This window comes from Gorilla gorilla, chromosome 11 (assembly GCF_029281585.2).
Source record: "Gorilla gorilla gorilla isolate KB3781 chromosome 11, NHGRI_mGorGor1-v2.1_pri, whole genome shotgun sequence".
Lineage (NCBI taxonomy): Eukaryota > Metazoa > Chordata > Mammalia > Primates > Hominidae > Gorilla > Gorilla gorilla.
The window spans coordinates 111,439,928-111,462,840 of record NC_073235.2 but is presented as its reverse complement, the minus strand read 5'-3'; the positions used below and the strand labels follow the sequence as shown (position 1 = coordinate 111,462,840).

The 22,913-nt window shown below is 35.4% G+C and overlaps 1 long non-coding RNA gene across 3 annotated transcripts in view; it reads right to left on the bottom strand.

Moving 5' to 3' along the window:
* LOC109025813 (uncharacterized) overlaps window positions 1-22,913 on the bottom strand; it is a 192,877-nt gene that overhangs the window by 19,371 nt on the left and 150,593 nt on the right. For 2 of the 3 annotated variants that reach the window (XR_008677455.1, XR_002004804.3), the window contains exons 2-3: window positions 14,197-14,293; window positions 11,904-12,059 (exon numbers count right to left, since the gene is read on the bottom strand). This is a non-coding gene — a long non-coding RNA (uncharacterized lncRNA). The remainder of the gene's footprint in view (window positions 1-11,903; window positions 12,060-14,196; window positions 14,294-22,913) is intronic. The other variant, XR_002004805.3, reaches the window with a different exon arrangement.

Sequence of the window (22,913 nt, the reverse complement as noted above, 5' to 3'; positions counted from 1 at the left end):
TCCATATGAACTATAAAGTAGTTTTTTCCAATTCTGTGGAGAAAGTCATTGGTAGCTTGATGGGTATGGCATTGAATCTATAAATTACCTTGGGCAGTATGGCCATTTTCATGATATTGATTCTTCCTACCCATGAGCATGGAATGTTCTTCCATTTGTTTGTCTCCTCTTTTATTTCATTGAGCAGTGGTTTGTAGTTCTCCTTGAAGAGGTCCTTCACATCCCTTGTAAGTTGGATTCCTAGGTATTTTATTCTCTTTGAAGCATTTGTGAATGGGAGTTCACTCATGACTTGGCTCTCTGTTTGTCTATTATTGGTGTATAAGAATGCTTGTGATTTTTATACATTGATTTTGTATCCTGAGACTGCTGAAGTTGCTTAGCAGCTTAAGGAGAATTTGGGCTGAGACAGTGGGGATTTCTAGATATACAATCATGTCGTCTGCAAACAGGGACAATTTGACTTCCTCTTTTCCTAATTGAATACCCTTTATTTCCTTCTCCTGCCTAATTGCCCTGGCCAGAACTTCCAACACTATGTTGAATAGGAGTGGTGAGAGAGGGCATCCCTGTCTTGTGCCAGTTTTCAAAGGGAATGCTTTCAGTTTTTGCCCATTCAGTATGATATTGCCTGTGGGTTTGTCATAGATAGCTCTTATTATTTTGAGATACATCCCATCAATACCTAATTTATTGAGAGTTTTTAGCATGAAGGTTGTTGAATTTTTGTCAAAGGCCTTTTCTGCATCTATTGAGATAATCATGTGGTTTTTGTCTTTGGTTCTGTTTATATACTGGATTACATTTATTGATTTGTGTATGTTGAACCAGCCTTGCATCCCAGGGATGAAGCCCACTTGATCATGGTGGATAAGCTTTTTGATGTGCTGCTGGATTCGGTTTGCCAGTATTTTATTGAGGATTTTTGCATCAATGTTCATCAAGGATATTCGTCTAAAATTCTCTTTTTTGGTTGTGTCTCTGCCAGGCTTTGGTATCAGAATGATGCTGGCCTCACAAAATGAGTTAGGGAGGATTCCCTCTTTTTCTATTGATTGGAATAGTTTCAGAAGGAATGGTACCAGGTCCTCCTTGTACCTCTGGTAGAATTTGGCTGTGAATCCATCTGGTCCTGGACTCTTTTTGGTTGGTAAGCTATTGATTATTGCCACAATTTCAGAGCCTGTTATTGGTCTATTCAGAGATTCAACTTCTTCCTGGTTTAGTCTTGGGAGGGTGTATGTGTCGAGGAATTTATCCATTTGTTCTAGCTTTTCTAGTTTATTTGCGTAGAAGTGTTTGTAGTATTCTCTGATGGTAGTTTGCATTTCTGTGGGATTGGTGGTGATATCCCCTTTATCATTTTTTATTGCGTCTATTTGATTCTTCTCTCTTTTCTTCTTATTAGTCTTGCTAGTGGTCTGTTGATTTTGTTGATCTTTTCAAAAAACCATCTCCTGGATTCATTAATTTTTTGAAGGGTTTTTTGTGTCTCTATTTCCCTCAGTTCTGCTCTGATTTTAGTTATTTCTTGTGTTCTGCTAGCTTTTGAATGTGTTTGCTCTTGCTTTTCTAGTTCTTTTAATTGTGATGTTAGGGTGTCAATTTTGGATGTTTCCTGCTTTCTCTTGTGGGCATTTAGTGCTATAAATTTCCCTCTACACACTGCTTTGAATGTGTCCCAGAGATTCTGGTATGTTTTGTCTTTTTTCTCATTGGTTTCAAAGAACAACTTTATTTCTGCCTTCATTTCGTTATGTACCCAGTAGTCATTCAGGAGCAGATTGTTCAGTTTCCATGTAGTTGAGCAGTTTTGAGTGAGTTTCTTAATCCTGAGTTCTAGTTTGATTGCACTGTGGTCTGAGAGACAGTTTGTTATAATTTCTGTTCTTTTACATTTGCTGAGGAGAGCTTTACTTCCAACTACGTGGTCAATTTTGGAATAGCTGTGGTGTGGTGCTGAAAAAAATGTATATTCTGTTGATTTGGGGTGGAGAGTTCTGTAGATGTCTATTAGGTCCACTTGGTGCAGAGCTGAGTTCAATTCCTGGGTATCCTCATTAACTTTCTGTCTCGTTGATCTGTCTAATATTGACAGTGGGGTGTTAAAGTCTCCCATTATTATTGTGTGGGAGTCTAAGTCTCTTTGTAGGTCACTCAGGACTTGCTTTATGAATCTGGGTGCTCCTGTATTGGGTGCATATATATTTAGGATAGTTAGCTCTTCTTGTTGAATTGATCCCTTTACCATTATGTAATGGCCTTCTTTGTCTCTTTTGATCTTTGTTGGTTTAAAGTCTGTTTTATCAGAGACTAGGATTGCAACCCCTGTCTTTTTTTGTTTTCCATTTGCTTGGCAGATCTTCCTCCATCCCTTTATTTTGAGCCTATGTGTGTCTCTGCACGTGAGATGGGTTTCCTGAATACAGCACACTGATGGGTGTTGACTCTTTATCCAATTTGCCAGTCTGTGTCTTTTAATTGGAGCATTTAGCCCATTTACATTTAAAGTTAATATTGTTATGTGTGAATTTGATCCTGTCATTATGATATTAGCTGGTTATTTTGCTGATTAGTTGATGCAGTTTCTTCCTAGCCTTGATGGTCTTTACATTTTGGCCTGTTTTTTCAGTGGCTGTTACTGGTTGTTCCTTTCCATGTTTATTGCTTCCTTCAGGAGCACTTCTAGGGCAGGCCTGGTGGTGACAAAATCTCTCAGCATTTGCTTGTCTGTAAAGTATTTTATTTCTCCTTCACTTATGAAGCTTAGTTTGGCTGGATATGAAATTCTGGGTTGAAAATTCTTTCCTTAAGAATGTTGAATATTGGCCCCCACTCTCTTCTGTCTTGTAGAGTTTCTGCCGAGAGATCCGCTGTTAGTCTGATGCGCTTCCCTTTGTGGGTAACCCGGCCTTTCTCTCTGGCTGCCCTTAACATTTTTTCCTTCATTTCAACTTTGGTGAATCTGACAATTATGTGTCTTGGAGTTGCTCTTCTCTAGGAGTATCTTTGTGGCGTTCTCTGTATTTCCTGAATCTGAATGTTGGCCTGCCTTGCTAGATTGGGGAAGTTCTCCTGGATAATATCCTGCAGAGTGTTTTCCAACTTGGTTCCATTCTCCCCGTCACTTTCAGGTACACCAATCAGATGTAGATTTGGTCTTTTCATATAGTCCCATGTTTCTTGGAGGCTTTGTTTGTTTCTTTTTATTCTTTTTTCTCTAAACTTCCCTTCTCGCTTCATTTCATTCATTTTGTCTTCCATCACTGATACCCTTTCTTCCAGTTGATTGCATCGGCTCCTGAGGCTTCTGCATTCTTCACGTAGTTCTTGAGCCTTGGTGTTCAGCTCCATCAGCTCCTTTAGGGACTTCTCTGCATTGGTTATTCTAGTTATCCATTTTTCTAATTTTTTTTCAAAATTTTTAACTTCTTTGCCATTGGTTTGAATTTCATCCTGTAGCTCAGAGTAGTTTGATCATCTGAAGTCTTCTTCTCTCAGTTCGTCAAAGTCATTCTCCATCCAGCTTTGTTCCATTTCTGGTGAGGAGCTGTGTTCCTTTGGAGGAGGAGAGGCGCTCTGCTTTTTAGAGTTTCCTGTTTTTCTTCTGTTTTTTCCCCATCTTTGTGGTTTTATCTACTTTTGGTCTTTGATGATGGTGATGTACAGATGGGTTTTTGGTGTGGATGTTCTTTCTGTTTGTTAGTTTTCCTTCTAACAGACAGGACCCTCAGCTGCAGGTCTGTTGGAGTTTGCTAGAGGTCCACTCCAGACCCTGCTTCCCTGGGTATCAGCAGCAGTGGCTGCAGAACAGCGGTGGCTGTAGAACAGTGGCTCTTGGTGAACCGCAAATGCTACTGCCTGATCGTTCCTCTGGAAGTTTTGTCTCAGAGGAGTACCCGGCCGTGTGAGGTGTCAGTCTGCCCCTACTGGGGGGTGCCTCCCAGTTAGGCTGCTTTGGGGTCAGGGACCCACTTGAGGAGGCAGTCTACCCATTCTCAGATCTCCAGCTGTGTGCTGGGAGAACCACTACTCTCTTCAAAGCTGTCAGATAGGGACATTTAAGTCTGCAGAGGTTACTGCTGTCTTTTTGTTTGTCTGTGCCCTGCCCCTAAAGGTGGAGCCTACAGAGGCAGGCAGGACTTCTTGAGCTGTGGTGGGCTCCACCCAGTTCGAGGTTCCTGGCTGCTTTGTTTATCTAATCAAGCCTGGGCAATGGCAGGCGCCCCTCCCACAGCCTGGCTGCCACCTTGCAGTTTGATCTCAGACTGCTGTGCCAGCAATCAGCAAGACTCCGTGGGCGTAGGACCCTCCAAGCCAGGTGCGGGATATAATCTCCTGGTGTGCCGTTTTTTAAGCCTGTTGGAAAAGTGCAGTATTAGGGTGGGAGTGACCCGATTTTCCAGGTGCCATCTGTCACCCCTTTCTTTGACTAGGAAAGGGAACTCCCTGACCCCTTGCACTTCCCGAGTGAGGCAATGCCTCGCCCTGCTTCGGCTCACGCATGGTACGCTGCACCCCCTGTCCTGCACCCACTGACTAGCACTCCCTAATGAGATGAACCGGGTACGTCAGATGGAAATGCAGAAATCACCCGTCTTCTGTGTCACTCACGCTGGGAGCTGTAGACGGGAGCTGTTCCTATTCGGCCATCTTGGCTCCACCCCCACATCCAGGCCTTTCTATCTTTTTTTTTTTTAACGATGTCTTCTTTAACAATATTCCTGATACTTATTTGGAATTCAACCCAATCTTACTAATTCATGACCCTTTTTTAAGAAAAGGCCAACTGTTGCAAACCACAAAATTACCAGTTAATTCTACAGTTAACTATCTCGTTTTTTTGTCATCCCTCATTTCATTGTCAACTTTTATATATACACTGTTATTTAGCTAAGTAAACTTCAAAGCTTTATCTTCCAAAATTTCCTGAGAAGGGTGGGAGGGTAAGTGACATAATTCTATTTCCACACTTCAAGAGGAGCACATCAAATACTCTCTGCTTTCTGCCTGGACTGTGATGGCCATTATCTGTAGCTGAAGTCACAACATCTTTCAGTCATCACACATCCAGTTGTCACACTTCTTACCTTTCCATTTGCATTTTCACCAAAATTCATGTATTTCCCCCTTTGTGTGACACACCTGAATTTTTAACATCTTAAAAACAAACTGGATAAAACAAATGAAATGCCAAAATAAAAATTACAATGCAAAATATTTCATGAATTTCAATTTTTCCAAAAGGCCATTACTCAACCCCCATATATAGAGAGTGCTAATTTATTTAATCATAGGTTTGTGATACATTGCCATAGAAATAGTTGCTTAGAAACATGAATGACATGATGAAACATTTTGAGGCCCTTTACTGAAGTACTGTTGAACTATAACCACTGAGATTTAATCGCTGAGCTGTTAAGACATCTTCCAGTAGTGGCTGCAGCAACGTTATGAAATTATTGAGAATACACTAATATCTGCCTAGATTATTCACAGTACTACATTATTATCATTTAGAGGAAAGATCATTCTATGTGCTCATCAAGAACCATTCAGCCACCTGGACCCAAGCCTTTCTACCTTTTTCTCTCTACTGTGTTTGTTGCTTTTTAATAATTTTTCATGTAACATTTATGTGAGTCCTCATTAGGGAAAAGAAGTCAGGCTGATGGGACCAGGAGAAAACAAAGAGATAAAGCAAATAAGGTATAAACATGCTTTTCTTCACAGCTCAGGACATATAAACAAAAAGAGGAAGCAGATGAATTTCTTTACGGCCCAGGACTTATTGACCTCCTGAATAAATAATGTACATAACTCATTAAACATTATGGCTCCCAAATTCCACTCTATAAAATCCCCGGCAAGCCTTTGTTTCCTTGCAGTCAGCTTCTCTCATGCTGATCTGTCTGTTACCTTCTTGCAACATATTTTCATACTTTCTCTAATAAATCTACCTTTCTTTACTTGCAACTGTCTTGGTAAATTCTTTTACTTCTGTGCCACTGGCCCAGGTAGTCATCGCTTCCCCGCAACAGTTTACTCAAGATATAAATAAGGAAGTATTGTTGAATAGTAGGGGCCATGGGAACCTTGGGACTCTGAAGGTTCACTGAAAAATCAACTTGCCAAAGACAGATTAATAGGAGGAAATGTATACAAATTTATTCAGTGTGTATGCACAGGAGGCTTCAGAATGAAGACCCAAAGATACAGAGGAAACTGTCCATTTTTATGCTTAGGTTCAACAAAGTATGGGCAGCGTGTAAAAATATAATTGAACAAAAAGGTTATAATCTAATGCTAACAGGTTGAGTGGGGAAGCCCCACAAAGTTTGTCTGTCTAGATTCTTCTTGGCCTCTCTGAGCATTTATTCTTTCCCTCTGGGTATGAGCAGGACCATCTCTGGAATGGAGCTCTTATATCCTGCAGTCAAACAAGGTAGGTCAGATAATTTCTTTATGGCCAGTTTTTACTCAGAAATGTGGAGGGAAAGTTAGAGTAATAATTTTAGGTTTGATGACTAGCTTTGGGGAAAAGGGGTTCTAGTTTCTATGACCCCCTTCTTGGGGAAGAGGGATTCCAGTTTCTATGGCTAGCCTCAGGGGAGAATGAGACTGAGAGACAGGAGGGCAGAAGGTCAGGGAGAAGTTTCTTCTTCTAAGGCCTGCATTTTGGGGAATTGTTTTCTGAGCCCCAGCAGAACAAAGGCAACAGCTGTCTAAATGCTCTTCCCTCAACCAGCGATGTTTAATAGGAATCTTCTATGTATAGTTCAGGAACCACCCTGTGTTCCAAAAAAAAGTCTCCAGATGCTCATAGAAACTTGTGTTTCCTTATGTTAATACTCACACTAGGATAGCAGCTATCATTTTTATTTCTAGCTTACATATGTAATTTACATATAAACTCACTAATTAGAAGAGTTACTTTGAATTAACATATCTAAAGACAGTGTGTGTGTGTTCAATAGCAATGGTTGGTCTGTATGTAACCATTTCAGTGGTAAAAACACCTCTTAGCTGTCAAAAGGCTTTCCCACCACTGATTCTCAAGGTTTCATTCACTGCTGCCTTGTAAGGAATTACAGTGCTGTCCAGCAAGGGTTACTGTGCAGCAAGGGTTACTGTGAGTTCTGGAAAAGTTCCTTCTGCATATTTTCCATCATCTCCTTTTCCAAATGGGGATTTCACACACTTAGACTGTTCCTTTGCCACAAGTATGTGGATACACATAACGTGACTTTCAGTTAGGGCGATGGCAGAGATTGTTGTCTTTTTTTTTTTTTTTTTTTTTTGGTCTCTAATATACCCTGAGAACCAGAACAGTGCTTGACATATAGCAGTTGGTGCTCAATAAATATTTGTTAAATTAATTAATGAATGATGAAAAAGACTACCTCATCAACAGAGTCAAGACTTCCAGGTGGATGAGGTACCTGGATGAGAATTTGGGGTAGCTTCCCTGATGGAAGAGATGCATGTTATGGAAGAAGCGTGTATTCTGAGTCACCTTCCCACCTTCCATCCTCAATTCTTTTCTGACAAGAGAATTCTGATTTTGCTTGGAGCAACAAAGTGCCTAGCTAAGCACACACTGCCCCAGCTACTCTTGGAGCTGGAAGTCAGATAAAAAGAGAAATAAGTGGCCACTTCCTTCTACCTTCGAATGATATCATGGGGAAAACTGCACAGATTTCAACCTTGTATTTGTTTTGCTTCTGATTCAGCATTGGTGGCTGCCTAAAACTATACTTCTTATACAGGAAAAATAAGTACTTATTTTACCAATAAAGTTGAAAGAATGTTTTTATTCATACATAAATGTATTTCTAAAACATATCAGCATACTCTTATTTTCTACTCCTTCACTTTTAAACTTCTCTTGACATACTCTAATTTGGACCTTCACTTTAAGCATCATTAATACTGCACTTTTTTTTTTTTTTAACTCAGGCTCACTCTAGCAGAAAACAATTTGATTTTTACTCTTTTCTTATAATTTTCACCATGTGGGTTTTATTAACATCATTGTTTGGTCTTCCTGCTAATCTGCATCTTCCTATTAATCTTCATGAGTGTGTAGTCCTAATTAGGGAAAAGGAATCAGGCTGCTGGAACAAAGGAAAAGCAAAAGGAGAAAGCAGATAAGCTGTAAGTCAGCCTTTCCTCATGGTCCAGGACACATAGCCTTCCTGCTGAAATAAGTCACAATCTTCCTGCACCCAGCTATCATCAGACACCTGCAAGTTTGCTCACTGCAGCCTTGGCATTATCAGTACTTCATGTAGCACTCTTTAGTGTAAGCACTGTTTTATAAAATCCCTCGCAAGCCTTTGTTTCCTTGTGCAGTCAGCTCCTCTCATGCTTATTTGTTTGTTGCTTTCTGGCCATGTATTTTCATACTTCCTGTAATAAATCTGCCTTTCTTAGCCTACAGCTGTCTTGGTAAATTCTTCTTACCCCCACACCACCGGCCCAGATAGTTGCCACTCACCTGCTGAAGCAGCCTTGTCTGGGGTGACACACCTGATGTTCTTGGTTTCATGGCCACAGAGATAAGGAGATAGACACATACACACAAAGGGTGAGGTTTAGAGCAGAATTTTAACAGGTGAAAGAAAGAGAATAGCTCTCTGTTACAGAGAGGGGTCCCAGAAAAATGGGTTGCCGATCCACAGTGAAATGCAAGGGTTTTTATAGACAAGCTAGTGGGGAGACAGTATTTGATCTACATAGGGTGTAAAAAAGTGGTTAGGACCAGGTGTGCCATCTGCATAGAGTGTGAATCTCTGGAAGCCCTCACACAAATCTTTTATTATAGAGGTGAGTCCTCTACCTGAGCTACTCCATGTTGCTTATTTTTTTCTTACTGTGCATGTGCTAACGAAAAAAAGGAAGGTGGAGCCCCCGTGGTGGACATGTCTGGCCCCAGGTAGCCCTTTCTATCTGTGCAGCTGTGAGCATTCCCCTGTGCAAGCTTCCAGCTTCCTTATCTATGTTTGCAGCCCGATCTTCCAGGCTGCTATTTGTTAGAAAAGAAGTGATTACTTGGGCTGCTTTTTGTTAGAAGGGAAGTTCTGCCAAGGAATGTTTTGCCCTCACTATCTGCCTAAAATAAATTTTTTCTATCTCCTGTATCACTGCAGGAATGAGCCTCATCAATGTTGTTATTCTCTATGATACCATTTCATTTCCTCTATTTCTCACTTTACTATTTCCTCTTGAAATACACTAGCTAGGCTTCCAGTGTCAGCTACATGCTAATAACTTTCATTTTTAACTAAAATATAAGTATAACAGATCATACCCATATAGAAAATTACATAAACCCTAAATTTAACAAGTTCTCAGAAAGTGAAAACTATGCAACTGCCACTCAGATCAAATAATTGAGTATTACAGCACTTCAGATTTTTATTGTCTTTTAATTCAAAATGTGTTCTATATTTCCTTTTGATTTTTGTTTTTGATCTATGAATTATTTAGAAGTTTTTTGTTTGATTTCCAAGTATTTGTGAGTTTACTAAGTATCCTATTGACATTGAATTTTATTTAATTCTGTGAGGTTAGTGAATATTCTGTGTATGGTTTCAACCTTTTTAAATTCCTTGAGACGTTTTTATGGACCAGCATATGGTCCTTCTTGATGAATGCACCATGTACACTTGAAAAGAATTTCAAATACGCTGGTCTACAAATGCCAATTAAATCAAGGTGGTTAGCAGTGTGAGTCATATCTTCAAATATAATTTTGATTTTTGATATAGTTGCTTGATCAATTGCTATGATAGAGTTTTGAAACTTTCATACTATAATTAAAGATTTGCCAATTTATCAATTTAATTCCTCTGTTCCGTAATTAAGCCTCTGTTTAAGGAAATACACATTTAAAATATACGCTCCTGATGAAATGTCTCTTTTATCATTATGTAATGTCTCTCAGTATCTCTAGTAATACATTGGTTTGAAATCTATTTTATTTGACATTCATAAAACCCTCCAGGTTTATTTTGCTTAGTTTATTGTATATCTTTTTCTATTCATTTACTTTCAACCTATTTCTTTATATCTAAACTTTCCTTTGCAGAAAGCATAGAGCTGAGTCTTGCTTTTTATCCATTCTATTAATTTCTATCACCTAAAAGGTATTGTTGGATTTATGTCTACTATTTTATTATTTGTTTTTTCTTCTTTTCGCTCCCTTTTCGGCCTTTATTTGGATTATTTAAACATTTTTAGTAGTCTACTTTATTTTGCCTATTCCACTTTTATCTATATTGGTTGCTGTAGTTACATATATATGTATTCTTTCATAGTTCACTTAGAGTTAATATTACATTGCTTCTTGTAAAACTTAGAAAGTTTGCATCTATATAAGTTTCTTATATTTCTGTTCCATTTACTGATGTTTTTTATGTTAAAGTAGTCTTACAATATGCATTTATATACATTGAAATTCACACTGGCCATATTATAATTTTTGTTTTAAATAGTCATACATTTTTAAAGATGATAGAATAAAAAATTTATTTTCTTTTTACCCAGATAATATCAATTTCTTATATTCCTCATTCATTTTCAACGTCAAGTCTTCCCTTTGATATAATTCCCTGTAGGCTGACAAACTTCTTTTGGCTGTTCTGATACAATAGGACTGCTGGTGAAGAATTCTCATAGTTGTCTTTTATTGGAAAACATCTTTATTTTGCCTTCATTTCTGAAGGGTAACTTCACTAAATAAAGAATTCAAGGTTGGCTTTTTGTTTCTTTTAGACATCAAAGATGTTCCATTCTTATCTAGCTTCATTGGTTCCTGATGTGAAATCTGCTATCATTCAAATTACCGTTCTCTATATCAGAAACAAAGGCAAAATAAAGACATTTTTAGATAAAGTTTATATGTTAGAAAACTGTATTCAGCAACATATTAACATATGTCATAATTCTATTGATCAAAATTGAATTTTTAGGTAACTGAAATCATTATGGCTAACTTAACCAAGAAATACTTTATTAGCGTTCTGCCATACAATCAAGCCACAGGAGCTACCTCCTCTTCTGTGATGAAGATGCTTTCATATCAGGAAACCACTAAAGAAGAACCAGACATTTTCAATGGTGTAGCAAAAGTTATAGGTAAATAAATTTTTGAACCATGGTTTCCACTTTTATTTTTACTTCTTTTCTGTAACTGCATTTAATTAGGTGGAAGTAAACTATACAAAGAACCCTAACTAAAGGTGAGCTTCAGAAATGTAGCTTTAAGTTTTCTAGCCGCTACACTAAAAGAAAACTGATGGAATACAGTAATGCATAGTTCTCAACCTTTTCCTACACTAAAAGTTACCAAAGAGTAATAACAACTACACAACCATCCCATATACAAATGCAAACTTCTTACTGTCTATCAAAGAGGAAGAAATAAAGTCCCAACAATTTATACATCAATTTCCGGATGATTGCTCTTCCTTTTCTAATTCAGTCATAATTACACATTAATAATGTGAAATATATGTGCTATGTTATAAAGATAAGCAGTACCAACACTAGCTATATGTTATATAAAACATTAGGGGAAAGAAAAATATAAAATAATTTAACAAATAATAATATATAAAGTTTTATTAAATAGCATATACTAAGAATATAAATTAATTTTAATATAAACATTATAACAAGAAAAAATATGGGTAACTATCATAATTCTAGTTGTATAATGCTCTGTATATCGACTTCTCAATGTTCTTTAACTTTTGTCATTGGCCAAAACAGTAACAGAAGATGCTCAAGGGGATACCTTGAATGTTACATGAATCTCTCTCTGACCTCATTTTGTGGCAGCTATATTTCCCCTTGATTTTTCAGGATTAAACAACTAATCCAACATGGTAACCCACCTCTTCTTTTCCTGTTCGCCTTTTAGCTGCAGACTGTGACAAATTCAAAATAACCAGATATTCTCAGTGGCCAATGCAACAGAAACACTGTTCCATCTCCTTTTGCAAGCATTCTTCCTTGGGCACTAAGATCTCCAACCAGCAGATCTCAATGTCCTGGGTTTAGAAACAAAAATCCTGTTAGAGTTCATTAAATTAAATATAGTGACATGTGCCAGTCCTACTTCTAACTCTTATTTTTAGACTTAAACATGGTTGTAAGATCACAAAGCTAAAACATGGCAGACTCAGGAGAGAAACAGGTACAATGCCCATTCCCATAGCTCCAGGTCATGGAGAATGCCAAAGGTAAAAGAGCTTTCAGAGGCTTAACCAGAAATCACACACTATCACTTAAGAAGATAGATTTTAAACTCTCTTTCTTTCACTTTCAAGGATTTTCTTCTATGTAATATGGCATTATTAATGAAATAAATGACAGGAGTCACTTTGATTTCTGTGAGTGTACAGAGATTTTGCAATGAAAAACAAAAGGGATACACTGAAGACTATAATTTGATATGCAGTAATTATTTGGGGAATGGAGTAATAAGCGGGAGACAAATCTGAGCCTTTTTATCATTGTCATATGCTTTTTTTTTTTTTTTTTTTTTTGAGACGGAGTCTCTCTCTGTCACCCAGGCTGGAGTGCAGTGGCGAGATCTCAGCTCACTGCAAGCTCCGCCTCCCGGGTTCACGCCATTCTCCTGCCTCAGCCTTCTGAGTAGCTGGGACTACAGGCGCCCGCCACCACGCCTGGCTAATTATTTGTAGTTTTAGTGGAGACAGGGTTTCACCGTGTTAGCTAGGATGGTCTCGATCTCCTGACCTCGTGATCCGCCCGCCTCGGCCTCCCAAAGTGCTGGGATTACAGGCGTGAGCCACCGCGCCTGGCTGTCATATGCTTATTAAAGTGAAAAATTATTTCTGAAACGTAACAAAATCTCCTTTATTAAAAATTACTTTTTCGTATTAGAAATTTAATTTTTATTGTTGATGTTAGTTTTTTCTTGACTGAGAAAATCTCAGCGATACCAAAAGAAGACCCATCTAACCATAACTAAAAATCCACAATAAGTTAAATCAGCCAATTCTGGCATAAGAGTCTTGTTTTGTTTCTAGGAACATTCAGTTATTTTACATCTTTCAGAGATATTTATTAGTGATGAGTGTCACAGATTGTATTCATATATTATAAATTGGGTAAATATCACAACGATCATTCAGAACAATGACAGAGTTAGAAAACAGCTTTCTAAGTCACAAAAATAAGTTAATAATTCTGAAGTAAATGTTTGGAATAATAGATTTGAAAATTAAACATCATACTTTTGTGTAATTAATGATCAAAGAGCAATCATAATGAAATTTTAATATATTTTAAACTAAGCAGCAATAAAAATATGGCATAGACATATTTGTAAAATGCAGCTGAACAGTGAAACTCTAAAGAGTTTTGTTGTTGTTATTTTTACTTTTTAATGCATGTGTCAGAAAAGAAGAAAAAATGGAAAAGTTAGTGATTCAAGCTTCCATCTCAAAATCTAGGAAAAGAACAGTAAATTAAACACAAAGAATATATTGGAGGGAGAAAATGTTTTTTAAAGTGAGCAGACACCAATAAAATATAAAGCACATATACATTAGAAAAAGTCCAAATGTTTAATAGAGAAATGAACTAAGTCAAAATTTGGTTCTTTGGGAAAATTAATAAAATTAATAAGTGATAGCAAGACCAAAAAAATGAGAAAAACACAAATTACCAATATCAGAAATGAAGCTGTGGTGGGGGTGACCATCATTATAGACCCAACAGATATGAAAAAGTCTATAAGAGGATATTAAGAAAACCTTATATATTAATACATTTAATTATTTACATGAAAAAGATAATCTTAAAAAACAACACACCAAAACTGATAAAAACACATCAAAAATCTGAATATTATTAATCTATTAGAGGAATTAAATCTATACTTCTAAACCTTCCCACAAGGAAATCTTCTGGCCCAGAGAGCTTCACAATCACAGATATATTTGCTCAAATACTTAAGGGAGAAATAATTTCACACAGTCTTACACAAATTCTTCCAGAGAATAGAAAGAAGGGGAATACTTCCCACCTTGTTCTATGGGATTATCATAATTCTGATATTTCAAAATCTGAAAGCCTTCATATGGATTTGGGAGGTAGAGTGATGAGTTACATAAATATGTGTAATTAAGAAGAGGGTTTTAAATAGCCTCATTTTACCAAAAATTGAGAGTTGATTGCTAGAGAAAACCAGTACATGTCCAGACTTCAAACCTCACTTTTGGCCTGGTGATTTTCCTTGTGGCTTGGAAGGATTCTAGTATAAAAGGAAATGACAGAAGAGTTTAATGGTATAGTGCTAGTGTAGGACGGTACTCGAGACGTCAAACATTATCCTGTGAATTGATGAGATTTATCTATTTTGAATATCCAGTTTATAATTACAGCTTCTGACACTGTATAGAGTTAAACCTGAATATTCATAAATGTGCTTTAAATAGCGTGTCCTATGTTACGGTTGTATGTGACTAATCCTATTAATTTCATAGCCTTATTTTGCTGATTGCAATGATTACTTGTAGAATCTATCATTTTAAACTCGGCAAAGCATCAATAATTTTATAATCCATCACAACCTATTTTTTATTATTCTATTTCCAACTGATTTTATATTTTAAGACATCTCTCATAGTATACATAACTTTCTAGTTATTACTTAACATACAAAAATAAATATTGTCCCAGATAAACAGTTTGATGGGTGAATAATTGTAATTTGATTAGACAGTTTGTGGGGTCTAAGAAAATCTTGGTGGAAAGCTGTGGTTATAAACAGAAATTTATTTGTATAAAAACAATGCGCACATTAAATAATTTTGTCCATGGCATTTGAGAAGAAGGAATTAAGCATTGACCTATAATCCATTTCTATTTTAATTGCTGAGGGATCTCCTGGGAAAAAAAAGAGGAAAGAAGACCTAGTCTACTTTCTTTGTAAATGTGCTGACAGTTGACATCATAGTAATTTGTCTGAAAGTATTAGTATCATTCACATAAGTAGGATAATTAGAAGAGCCTGATAAAATATATCTTAGTAGCATGTCCCAGCTTTAGGACCATTAAACTGAGATACTTCAGATAGCTTACTTTTATGACATTGTCTAAGATGCCATGCCTATAAATTGATATCAACTTATAGGAAACCATGCATTTTATAAAATACCAAAGGTAGACATACATAACCTAATTTACCAAGAACTTATCAGTTGTTTAATGTGACTACTTTTGTGTTTATAAAGTACCACAATATACTCTTATTTTGAGAAGATATTTTGATACATTTCTATTGTTTTGTTTCTTTTAAAATATGATATCAAAATTCCACTCAAAGCTATGATAAAGTTACCTGTGGTAAAGTAAATTGATATCAATTTATAGACATGGCATCTTAGAAAATGTCATAAAAGTAAGCTATCTGAAGTATGAAATAGGTATGTTTCAAAATCTAAATGATCCCCACTGTATGAGATAATAAACCTTGTACCTTACATTGAAACATCACTTATTGCAAGCTAGTGAGTGTGTGTTTGATAAAATAACATCTGGAGAGCTGCTAGAGACCAAGAATAATCCTATCAATATTATCACTTACTTTCTCATAGAATGAGAAGCCTAAGTCCATTGTCAGTAAATCATCAAACAACTTGAAACTTGTAGTATGTAAGGTGGATTAACTGTTCCCAGAGTTCTTTGGCTGAGCATCTGTGATTTAGTGACTATTTATAGCATGCTTTCTAGCAGAATACTGACATCTAGGGGCCTTAATTTACATCAACTGAAAGGGCTTAAGAGTGCTCACACTAATTAAAGTCATATCTATTCCAGCTAAGATTGTCTCAGGAAAGGTGCAAAAAGACAGGAACTCTAGCTTACTACTAACCTGAAAATATTAATTTCATATTGATTGGTGAGGGTACATTCTGCAGACATAAAACTTTACACAATTGTAAAGAGTCAGCATTCTTTATATTGAGAGCAGATAATGAAAAAAGCAGAGGCTAGTTGATTCAAAATGGTCAAAGGAATGTATTACATTGATGGAAAAGCAATGCGAGCTGGTAACTGGTGTCTTTATCCCAAAGCACACATTTAGAATGTGCATTGTCTTATTTTTTTTTAAAGTCTTACTATGTAATTGATACTTGACATTGAAATAGAGGATAGTCAAGGTATAAATAGCTTGGAAACTAATGAAACACTGAACAATTAAGCTTCCACCAACACACAGACACTTTTACAAAGCTTCTTCCTGAATAGCTAGCAGCAGCTGTGAGAAGAGGAAACCATCAACCCACAACACTAACCAAGAAAAATAACACGGATTTAATCTATTGCATAAGCATGCCCAGGAGCAATGTAAACTTTATTAAAAGAAGTGCAATCTTGTGGAGACCTAATTCATGGAGACAATAATACCTTTTAAAAATACATTTATGCTTTTACAGCTTTGAGGAAACCATGCATTTTATAAAATACTGAAGATAGACATGTATAATCTAATTTACCAAGAACTTACCAGTTTTTAATGTGACTACTTTTGTGTTTGTAAAGTACCATAATATATTCTTACCTTGAGAAGATATTTTAATACATTTCTATTGTTTTGTTTCTTTTAAAATATGATATTAAAGTGCCACTCAAAGCTATGACAAAGTAACTTGTGGTAAATCTTCCCTAGAAGACAATTAGAAGAAGAACAAAATAAAATAAAATTAAAAAACAGAAAAAATTATGTTTGAAGACAGGGGAGATTAGCCGATATAACCAGAATTTCAAATGGCAAAACCATGCAGGTGACTGAACAGCACAGAGTGGTAAGCCAACATTCTGAACTGGCTAACTTCCTTTGAGTATTTGCTGATTCTGGGTTGAGGTCAAGAGCCTGAGGATGTGGCAAATAACCCAGGTAAATAGTGCTATTAAGAAAAAAAATCAGTAGAAATTATGGAAGAGTCTTGAGCCCAAAATTTAAAAAACTGGAGACTTGAAAGACTAGGAGTGTGGAGTGTGATAAGTGAGAAACAGATATCAGAGAATCATTCTCTCTGCTAGTTTGACTGTGACAATACGACGAATTCTAAAGCTGTGCAAAAGGAACAGGTTAAAGATAGGCCAAGAAAAATTTCACAGGATAAAGTTTTAAGCAGTCTCATAGTAACTGGGAGACAAGAGCAAGAATTCAGGAAGCACAGGAAGATGGGAGAGGAGCCACTATGACTTCTCTAGCACCTGGAACCCCTGGAAGACTACACCTTGGAGCAGGGAAGGTGGGGGACAAATGACAAATGAACAAATTATTCTCAGAACTGTGACTCAAGATGGAGTCTAGTAGGCCCTTTATTAGATTAAGTGGGTTCACCTACATTCTATCTTCCTAGCAAAGAGGGACAGTAAATTATCCAGCAGCTCTAAATTACTTTTTAAACAATATGTAGGTTTTGACTCACAAGTATATCAAGGGATTTAAGAAATAATCAAACATCAGAAAATAGAGTAAAAAAAATATAATTCTAAGTTTATCTATCTCCAAAACTAAATCTGATACTTAGTGTAAATAAATTTCTAGAGCTACAATGAAGGGGACAAAATGTGCAGAAAACACTTCAAACCACTGTTAAAAAAAAAAGCAGTAAAATAGCTAAACAGAAAAGAAATGTCCCACATGAAAACCTGGGGTAAATTAAATAAATATTATTTATTTAATACAGTCAGAGTATTAAGTGATCTGAAGATACAGCACCATGCCATGAGGTCTAATGTTTCCAAGCCACTCTTAACCATAAATGCAGTGTTTCCCAGGTGGTTGACCTGAAATTAGTCATTGATCATATTCTTTTCAATATTGCAAAAACAGAAATTGAGGAGACATTTGTTTCTCTTTACAGATGTTGATTAGCTTGAAAAATACAAGTGTGTCCAGCTAGAATAAAGATGAAAAAATATTAAGAATAAGACTTAGCTTGATCTGTTATCTACCAATATATTCTGAACGATTATTTATAACCACATCCATGGATTATTCAGTCCTTTAAATACAGTAACAGGTTTTTTGTAGCTGTTCCGTGGAAATTATGCAAAAAAATACTATTGTATCATTTTAGAGTAAAAGTGTCAATAAATGGTGGGGAACACAGCATGTTGAGGGAAGAATACATAGGAAAAGTAGATGCTGTACTTAAATTTTTCATTAGGCATATTTTCATAAAACCATCTAATTAAATTTATTAATTCAATGAAAATTCCAGTAAGCCAAATAATGTTTTCAATTTTAACACTTCCTTATTTTAATCATTTTCTGATCTGACCGTACAATCAAATGTTTCCATTGGTGCCATCAATTTCAATTTCGAAAAAATCTTGTCCTATCTAGAGGTATACATTGTATCTGTCTCTAAAATTTATTTTCCATTCCATTTTTCAGGCACAAAAATTCTTCCTTCAAGTTTTAAAAAATATAATTGTTAAATATAATATAAAAATTTTAAATATTATGATTATATAAAATATAATTTATTTTCTCTCCTATTTGTTCAGTTTTCTCCTGTCATCTTTGTCTATTTCTTTTGCTGAATTTTCTTCTCTTTTTACCTCAATTATATTTTATGATTTTTTGAGGCTACAATGTCAGAAATGCTTTTCGTAACAGTTACTCAACAAGTATTTTTTATGTAACAATTTCTAAGTCATACTGTTCTTTTAAAAATGGTAGTATAAGACCACTTAAGGTGTTTTACTTAAATTTCAAGTGCAGGATTATAGTTTGGAATTATAAAAAAATGTAACTGAAAAACTGATGAAAGAAATGATATGTTCTACTAATAATAATCATAAAGGAAAATGTCAGTTTTCCTAATAAGAATTAATGGTGAGAATAAAGTCAGCAAATGTCATGTGGAAACATATTTCAATAAACTGATTGAAAAGTTCACACTGAAATTTTTCCCTTTGGTGTTAATATGAATGAAGGAAGAAATAAGAAAATATAAGCATGACTTCTGAAGTGCCTATTAGAAGACGTGTTTCATGTACCTTATTTTGTTAATCCTTACAATAGCCCAGTGAGGTATTACATTTCCACTTTAGAGATGAATAAACAAGGCTCAGAGAGTTTGAGTAACTTTTGCATATTACAGAGCTTCTAAGTGCTTGCCCAACCAATAAAAGTTCCAGGATTGGAAAAAAAATTGTAAAAGAAAAGTGAGATGATAAATAGAGTTGTAAATTGGAAGGGACTCCAGACTTGGTGTTTAGAAATGTGGATTTGTATCTTGGATCTCCCATTTACTAACTCTGTATTCTTGGGTTAGTCATTCAAACTCTTTTAATCTTGATTTTATTTTTTCTTTAGTTATATTGGAGTTTGAAGAGAACAGAAATAGCTGAACTTCCTTCACCAATGTTCAGAACAAACAAGGGGTAAGGCAGATGGAGAGGATGATGTTATCTTTATTAATAAAACTAAAATTGGAAAATATATCTTAAGTCGACTGGCTAGAAGACCTACCCCATCATGTAGACTTCAAGACAGTGCTCCACCAAGAAGGAGAGAGCAGATAGAGGCTAAATAGTCTTTGTTTTTATAAAATTCAGACAAATGGCTTCATTCACTAATCAGACAACTCATTGCATCTCCAGGGAAAGGTGTGAGGTGTATGGAGTATGGAAAGAGGTCAGGAGTTTTTAGAAGAAGTTCTACCTGAGAAGTCAAGAGGTATGATATTTTACAGGGAAGTTTAAGACATGAGTAGCATGTATGGAATCTATTGATTCCACTCCCAATGAAACACAAATATTTTTTAAGATACATATGGGTATTTTAACAATGTTATAATACATATATCAGAGAAAATTTTTGAGGCCCAAGTAAGATATAAGATAAAAGCACTTTGGAAACTGTAATGGTATTTACAAATGAAAGACACTATTATAATTTACATAAAATATCTTGTCAATTAAACCTCTCTTTCTTTGACTTTCAGCTGCATCCTTCAAGAACATCCTCCAAGATGTTCTTTAATACAGGTTTTTGACTGAATTGTAAATTGTTTTAAGGAATTAACATTTACTAGGAAACTCTTGTGTGTCAGTAACACTGGTTTGCATATGCTTTTAATTTAACATGCAGAAATGTCCTGATAATTTGCAAATAAATCTGTGGCTCAGAGGAGTTATGCAACATGCCCAAATTTACACAGCTAGTATAGGTGTTATCTGGAAAAGCCAGTGGGATGGGGAAATTGGTTGAAGATCATTATTACCCTCTGAATTTTCACTGTGCTAGAGACAGTTGACTAAAAATTTAGTGTTAAGAATAATCTTTAACCAACATTTCCTATCATAAAATTTTAAATTAATATCTCTATATTAAAATGTATTTCTAAATGTTAAAATATATTTTAAATATCAAACCAAATGTTTGCTCTTTTCTGGTACAAAAGCTTGATTTTATTTGTTTTGCCTCCTTAATGATCTTCAGTGTAACAAATATCCCAATGAGCAAAGGGTAATGCTATTCTTAGTCTTGATTCCTTAAGTTTATTGGCCAGAGAAAGCCATCAGCTGAAGACTGGATTAATTATAATTATTTCTCTTACTTGAGGATGTCTTGGATCATTTGAAACCTGCCAGTGACCCTTTGTGTCTCCACTGTACAGGTTTGCCTTGCCTTTGATTCTTCCGTTTTCTCTACACATTATGTGACAATCATTCTAGGGGAAAAACAAATACATTAATGCCATCTTTTGTATCATTTGAATTGAATTCTCATTAAAGGTCTCAGAAGGAAGCAGCCAATTTCAACAAATCATGTCAGACACATGTATAAAATTTCCAATGATAATGATGGTATTGAGCTACAGTGGTCACACTGGAGACCTTTCAGAGAATTTTGTGATGTGTAGAAAGATTTAATGTGTTTTACTAGTTTTTAGTTGAAGTCATATTTGCTAAAGGCACAAAAACAGTGAAAATTTTAAAAAGAGTTTATATCATCTTACAGGCTGAAAAACTCAGCTCTGTCTAGGAACAATAAAATGCTAGTACCTGGGCTAGGTTAATTATCAAATTCAATAATCTAAAATGATGATGTAGTATATATTATGTTAGAGCTCTAGTCAATCATTAACACCACAAATAGGTATTAGCTCTATGAAATCAAATATATAAGTAATTGAGTAGATTTTGTTCATTTTAATTTAAATTTCTGATGTTACTGTATATATAATGATTATCATATGTTTCTGGAGTGCCAGTAGGTGTTAAATCAAAATTTACAATGTATGCCTTAACAAATTGAAAGATGCATTTTCTTCAGTAAAGGATATTGGTAAAGACTGATAGTGGTTACAGGAGTACATAATATGGAAAAGTCGGAAGATGACCTAAAATAATTCAAAGCATCTACATTCATTAGACATTAATATAATCAAAGCACTGTGATAGATAACATGAGATACCAAAATTGCATGATCTATCACAAAGTGGAACATCAATTTAAAGAGATGATTCAGATAAAGGTTTCCATTTTATATTCATACTGTTTAATTGCCTTTGTGGCTTAGGGAACAAGTGAAAAAAATATGGCTAAAACCTCATGGGTCCCCAAAATAAATTTACCTACTGTACATTTGCTAATTAATTCATGTGACAACACAAAATTTTAAATGTGCATAAACAAATTTTTGCAAAAATATTTAACCTCCAATTATCCACACTCCATCTAATGGAAATTACATGTTTACCTCCATAATTTTATTTAAATGTATAAGAAATGCATTAAAAATAAAAGCAGACATTTTAATTTAAATTATAACTGTTCTCAGAGAATATGTACTATAAAAATTCTTCTAAACAGAATTGGTTAGTTTTCTTTTAAACACATTTTTACATCACCAGCATAAATGAAGAAACCCAGAATTTCAAGCAGTAGCACACAACACTGTTCACATTATTTACCAACAAATATAATTATTGCTGATGGAAAAATACTAGAAAAAGCATATATATTATTAGCATGTGCTAATAACATAATGTAAAGTTGGCCAGCTTTTCAAATGCATAATACAGCATTAGAGCATTTATTCATTTCTAAATAAAGCTGAAATAGTACATTAGGCATTTTGAGTCATAAGGAACAGACAATGGCTAAGTAACCTGTTAGGCATTTATTATATAAACACAAAAACCCAAACATTTGGGCTTGGGAGGACTGAAACAATAGTTGGAACTGTTCCAGTTACTATGGAGACTCTTGTGATCCAGAAGAAGTACTGGACACTGATATGCCATCCTATAGCAGCTAGCTTTTGCTTCTGCCCCCCATCTATTGATTTCACCATAATGACAACTGAGCTCTTTACTATTTTTAATCCCACTGTCTGTACCTCTAATACAGTCTCTGATTCTCCTCCTCGCTCCTGAAATCGACATGTAACAAAAATGAGAGTATGAATGAATATCATTAGTCATTACCCCATAAGGAGCAGTTCTCAAGCCAAGTCACTTCATATCTAGCTACATAGAGAATGTTGGCTGTAGGGTTGGGTTAATCAATGGCTTGCATGAAAACCAAAGTATATGATAAAATTATAGGTGAATTATAAAGAAGCTGCTGCTGTGGTCACATTATTCAGGTGGGAGCATAGTCCCCTAGGGTACTTCGTGTGTCATGAACTTGTCTCCTGTAAAATCGTGCAAAGGTTATATATTAGATAGACTGTAAAAATGACTAAAGAAAATGCAACTTTTTAATGGGGTTTCAGTCTCAAGCCATTATTCATATGTATTTAAGTAGGATCTTATTTAAACTGTCCTCATAAGGGTTTGGGTTATTCTTCCTAGTTAGATTTACAAGATTTCCCCTGCTAAAACATTCAGCC